Source organism: Crocodylus porosus, unplaced genomic scaffold, assembly GCF_001723895.1.
Source record: "Crocodylus porosus isolate Cpor-Errol unplaced genomic scaffold, CroPor_comp1, whole genome shotgun sequence".
Taxonomy (NCBI): domain Eukaryota; kingdom Metazoa; phylum Chordata; order Crocodylia; family Crocodylidae; genus Crocodylus; species Crocodylus porosus.
In genome coordinates this window covers 37,605,533-37,612,113 of record NW_017728918.1, presented here as the reverse complement: position 1 = coordinate 37,612,113, position 6,581 = coordinate 37,605,533, and positions in this window count along the sequence as shown.

Below are 6,581 nucleotides of genomic sequence, written 5' to 3'. Positions count from 1 at the left end.
GGCAGGGGGCTGGACTCGATGATCTCCCGAGGTCCCTTCCAGCCCTGATGTCTATGAAATGTATACATAATTGCAGATGAAACTCTGTATCAGTTAAGGGATATTTGTATCTATTTGTAAATAGATATAACAATGTATATGCACATTGTGACAGAAATAATTTTAAAGAAGTTCTTGATGGTCAGAGTTATTTGAAATAGGAGTTTGTGAGGGGTCAGGGAAGGGAATTCTAATCGTAACAAAAAGAACAATAATTACTAGATGAATTTAACATGGTTTTAAAGTGCTACTATATTTTATGTAATCTGTATTGACCCCATTGAACAGAAGAGGACATTTAGTTATCCCAATTTATCCCTTGAATGGCTTCCAGAGATAAAAACAGTGGGAGTAGTGAGGAAACTTAGCTTTGAGGACTATCAAAAAGAAAGAGCTTTTTGTCAAGCTGAATAGACAAAATTACACACACACACTTTCAGAAACACACAGAGGAGGAAAATGAACACTTTTCTTCTCTGCTTTTTTTTTCTAATTTTCAAGGTCTGCAGCATAAAAATCTCTCCCAAGACAATTTTCAGCAAAAAGGAAGCATTTTGTGTACAGAAGCCCAGCCCAAGAGATTAGCAATATCATTTACCACAAAACTGATATAGCAAGAAAAACTGTTGTGAAGAGATACAAGGAAGGAGAACAACTTGAGAACCAGTTAGACAAACACACAATTCTAAGGGAGCCAATGTATTTAATACATTTCCATCTATTGGCCTGATTCTTCACTCTGTTAAACCAGTCAGTAGAAGTGCTCCAGTCTCTGCTCCAGAGAAATGAACACTGTGATAAAACTTGTATAAAGCCTGATTTTTCCTCCCCTAATTTTATTTTGGGTTCACACTGGATTCTTCCTTGATTTGCTTTTCTAAATGTGAGAAAATGATCTGGCTATTCAATTACAGATGGACCAAGTGACACTTTTGTGTTACAATTTAAAAAGTGTGGGCATGATGGATGAATGTTGGACTGCTAATACATGTGCTTTAGACCACTATTCCTGTATTATTGATGACCCATTTAGCTGGTCTGTCCTAAAAGTATATATCTTGCATTTTACATAAAAATCCTACCTATTCCTGTTAGTGCCTAAACTACCCACACTGCAAGGTTTTCAGTAGCTGGGGTCCATAGGCATTTAAATATCTGCTGCTCAAAATGCATACAGCTACCTGTGTTCTCTCAGTTATCGGATGCTCAGTCCCTACCTCCTGTCCAATCTTGGCCAGGACTCATCAAATAGCCAGTTAAACGCCTGCAGCACTTGCAGGGCCTTATCTATTGACTAATAGAAGTTCTGATCTACAAACATTTATACATGTGCTTAATTTTATGTGCACAAAATTGTCTCATCAGTAAAAGTACTGGGCACAGCGAGATTAACAGCGATAGCCACTACCATTACATTGGGTGCATCTGTACATGCATACATGCACTTTAATTCATGTGCAATAAATCTCGTACCTCCATTGTTAGGGTGCCTGTACACGAGCACAGATGTTGCTTTGACATGCTGTGATTACAGTGTATCAGAGCAAACTTGATTAAGCATGGCTCTGATGAGGGCACCTACTGTTGGCCAGTCACCACACCAGGCCTCTACTTTGTCTAGGACAGTCTACCTAGTCTTGGCTGCCATGACTTGTTGGGAATCAATCTGTTAGAATAAGCAGAAGGCTGCCCATTTAATGGATGTCAGAATGGATCTCACATGACTCCAACCTTCCCTTATTATGTCCCAGATGGCATCTTTGAGTTGCTCTTTACTCCGGCTCATGGCCAGGCCAAACTTAACTCCTTCCTAGACCTCATGAATTCATCTTTTCACTCCACACCATAGGGCTTCATTTATACCACCACTCTCTCACTGGGGCCTCTTCTACTCTGCCCTCTCCCCCAGGCCTCTTACATGCTGCCCCACTCTGAGCCTCACCCAACCTGTCCTGCTCCCTTGAGCATCTGTATAAGCCACCAGGCTTGCCTACTCACACTCCTTAATTGGCCCTGGTGCAGACTTTTGGGCCTCTCTCATGTGCACAGTGACCAGCCAATTTGCCAGGCCCTGGACAGAGCTCTGAGCCAAATCTCTCTTTGGATAACTCATCATTCTGGCTCCTTACATTGGGGCCTTCAGGTCTTACACCCCCTGGGCTCAGGTGCCTCTCTCTGGGTGTGCCAGGCCCAACTACACACTATACCCCCTACACTAGGGCCTGGGGTCTTACACCCCCTCGGCTCAGGTGCCTCTCAATAGGCATGCCTGCCCTCCTGCCTTCTATGACCCACTGAGTAGTGGGGTCTGGGGTTTTAAGGCACCGCTACCCACCTTTCACTGGGGAGGTAACTAGCCTGGCATTTCAGGGGGACTGTTCCACCATGGACAGCCCCACCAGACCACCGTTCCCTGAAAGGGAGCAGTTTCAAGTCATACCCAGGACCAGAATACCCAGGACCAGAAGCCTCCTGTCATCCCCACAGCTCTTGCCCTTACCTTGAAGATGTTCCAAGCAGCCGCTCAGCCAGATGTTGATCTTTCAGCTGCCAGCATAAGACTGCTGGCTCAGCCCTGAGGGCCTGGGTCTAAAATGAAGGCTGCTCCGCCCCCTCCTCCAATCCCAGGACCCTCCTGTGGTCATGTGACCAGCTTGTTATAGCAGCTTACACCTGCCAGCTGCCCTGATGGCTACTGTAGCTCTTAAAGTGCCAGACACCCAAAGGTGCCCTGTCACAGTGGCAATTACTGCACTCCAGCAACCTTCCACATCTTGAGTATCAGTGGCCCTTGTGCTTTAAAATGGCACCAGGGATACTTGAACTAAAGCTCATATGAGCTCATATGAGCTTTAGTTCAAGCACCCTCATCACCATTTTTAAATGCAGGGACACTGATACATGAGACTCTATGCCTCTTGAAGCCGCTCTAATTAAAGTGCTACTCCCCACCCCCAAAGCATGTGTAAAAATGCCCTGAAATACTAAAAAAAAGTTCATTAGCCTGTCTTAATGTGCATTAACTAAAGACACCTACTAATAAGCACATGTTGGAGCAGAGTCAGTTAATCAAGTTTGCCATGAGTCTGCTGGAGCACACTAATTAGCACACTCTAGCAGCTTCCATGTTCACACGTATTCAGCGTCCCCACATTTCAAAATGGTGGCAGGAACTCTTTAACTAAGGCTCATTGAATAAGCTTTAGTTAAAGCACCCCCACTGCCATTTTGAAACACAGTATGTTGAATACTTGTGACACTGCAGGCACTTTAATTAGAGAAGCTCTGAGGCACTCTAATTAGAGCACTCCCCCCACCCAGTAGCATGTCTATAGACACCCAGTTTTTAAATGATTTTTAATGCACATTAGCCTATATTAATGCACATTGACTAAGGAGCATTTTTACATGTGCTCTGGGACACAGCACCGGCTGCTTTAATTAGTGAGCTGCACTAATTAAAAGTGCCCACATATCACGTGTGTCAGCATCCATGCTCATCCCTACACTGAGAAAAGGGCAGCAGGGCACTTTGAACTAAAGCTCACCAAACATGTTTCAAAGTGTCCCGCCACCATTTTTTCAGTGCAGAGATTCACAGGGCATTGATACACATGGTGGTGAAGACTACTGGAGCACATCAATTTCCATGCTCTAGCAGACTCAATTAATCAAGTCTGATGCAACACGCTGGATTTTGAGTTTGTCAGAGCAGGCAACCCCCAGTTTTTTTAAGTGACACTTTAATGCACTTTAAATAAGCTAAAACACATTAAAGTGCACATGGAGATGTCAAAGATCAAAGTCTTTGATTTCAGATGCCGATGGCCAAAAGGTCAGATGGCCAAAAGGTCAGAAGCTAACACAACAAACTCTGTGGTTGTAATTTATCCCTCCGTATTAATAGAGCTGCATGTACACACCCCATCTGTGCCTCATTTCAAATTACTTGAGTTCTCATACAAAAGAGACAAACTGACCTTGACAGCCCAGCACAAAAGATAAAGTACCTATAGTAATGAGATTAGCTGACTTCAGTAAAGTTGTAAAATTAAATATGCTATGTGCGCCATCCTGTGACCAAACAGAACCAGTACCACCCAAGTAAAAATAACCCCCCTTTTTTATGAAACCTGAGCAAACAAAGACAGCACAAGTGCCAGCTCGTTAATTATTTATGATTGGTGTATAGTAATTGGTCACTTTCACCCAATATAACTTTGAAGGAACTTCCACCCAAAGCAGAGAACAGAGAGCAAAGAACCGTGTCTACATTCAAAAAGAACAAATCGTGCATCTCTCTGCCTACGTTATCTTTTTCGCGTACCCCCGTCTCATCTTACCGGTCCGTTTATCTATCTTTGGCGTTATCTTTCTTATCAAGAGCTCTTAGTAATCTGCAGACTGCAACAGCTTATATGAATCACTTGGAAGCAACTGTCTTACCCACCCTGTAAATGCTGGGTAACATGATATCTGCATGCTGTAACTGAATCAATCAGCTCCTCTCCCTACGCTGCAAGCCATCAGTAGCGTAAGTAAAATAAACTTTCTGTGTAACCATCACGCTGTGTTTAAATCATACTGACTCCTGCTCACCGTTATCACCCACCTGCCTGGTCATAAATCCCACTCCTCGCGCCAAGCCAGTCGTGCCAACCCAGGCTTGCAGGTCAAGGGTGCACCGGCATTAGGGGCACGACAGTAGATATGTCCAACTGTTACATGTAGTCAGGGGGCATGTCTCCCCATGCATTAATGCACCAGAATTACTGCACATTACATTTTGTACCTGTAATAATAGGTACTAACTCAATGCACAGTAACCGGTGTTACTGTACAGTAACACCAGCACATGTCTGTTTAGTGACACTGATGTGCCATTGATAATTCTACTGCTCATTAGTATGGCTTTTATCATCATTCACTAATGTGCAGTAGGATTTGTCTACTGCATATTCAGTGTCTAATGTAGACATGCTCAGGACGTGTCAGATATAGGTTCAAATCTCCCCTCTCTCTGAAAGGACTGAACCTAGATCCCTAACCTTGCAAATAAATGCCTTAACTACCAATCTATACAGCAGGTGGCACACAGCAGACTGAAGAGGAGACAGACAGCATAGGAGTGTCTAGGGAGCAGAAAAGAGACCAGCAGACTGGGCCAAAAGCAGAGCAGACAGGGAGCACAGGGCAGGGAGAAGAAAGCAGAATAGCCAACCGGGAAGGGAAGGGAAGGGGATAGCAGTGGCACCCAGGATTGGTGTGGAGCTAATTCATGATATGCCTGCTAAAAAGGTTGGTCCCCACTGTTATAAATTATTGAAGGAGGGAAAGTGTCCTTGTTTCTCCTGTTGAAGCTATTCCACTTGGCATATAAATAGTAATTGGACCAGGGAGAAAAACTAAGCAAGACAGGAATGGCATAGCCCACAGATTAAAGCACCGCAATCTCTGCTCCAGTGACTAGTTGAAATATTGAACAATTCATTGCAAAAGGATTTTAAAGAGGTGACTATGATCAAATTGGGAAGGACCGGATAATCTGTAATCCCAGAGCATGGAAAGAAAAGGAAAATGTAATTACAAATATTTTAACAAACATGTCAAATCAGAGGTGGTAGCCTCTGATTTGAATACATCTAAGCAAAAATATTAGATATGTATAAAAAGGAGTGGAAGGAATAATCTGGGAAATCACAGATCCATTAGTTTGATCTCAATGCCTTGCAAGAAGAAATTTTCAAGGAAAGAACTAATACAAAATGGAATAAAATACAACATCAGGACTGTGTCTACATATGCACTTGATGCAACCAAATAAACTGTAGCACAATTTCTGCTGGAGTAAACTAATCCTGACATCACCGTCTACCTGTGCTTTTAAGCACAGTAATTTACTCTGCTATCAGGTAGTAACTGTGTCTGATGGAACTTCTTATGCCATAGTAAATTAATCTACTACCCCCTAATTGTGCATACGTAAATGGTGATACTTTACTGCACAGTAAATTAGTCTACTGTACAGTAAAACACCCATGTAGACACACCCAAGTTGACCAAAAATAGTGTAAATCACAATTGACATTCCACACAAGGGGTGTGTCTAGATGAGCACACATGTGCCTCTTGCAGCATCTCAAACTCCTTTGAGATGCTGCAAGAGGCATACGCAGGGACAAGAAAATGTTCCCTGAGCTGAAAATTTGTAGCATGGGTGCAAAAGTAGACCCTAAATATCCAGGGATCAAAAAAACCTTGTGCCCTGAGGCAGCCGGAGGCTGGGTCCTCCACAGAGACACTCTGGTAGCAGCCAGAGTGTCTCTATGGTTGGCCCTTGCCCTCGTGCTGAAGCATGCTGCCAGCTGGCAGGCACCATGTCAGCTTCAGGAAGCTGGACCCAGGCTCCAATGCAGGCAAGTAAGGGTGTGGGGGCTGGAGGAGGGTCCATGGAGGAGGGACTATGGGGGGGACTCCCACTGGCCCCGCCCACTCCCCCAGCCACCCGATCCCTGCCCCACCTGGCCCCATCCCCACCTGCC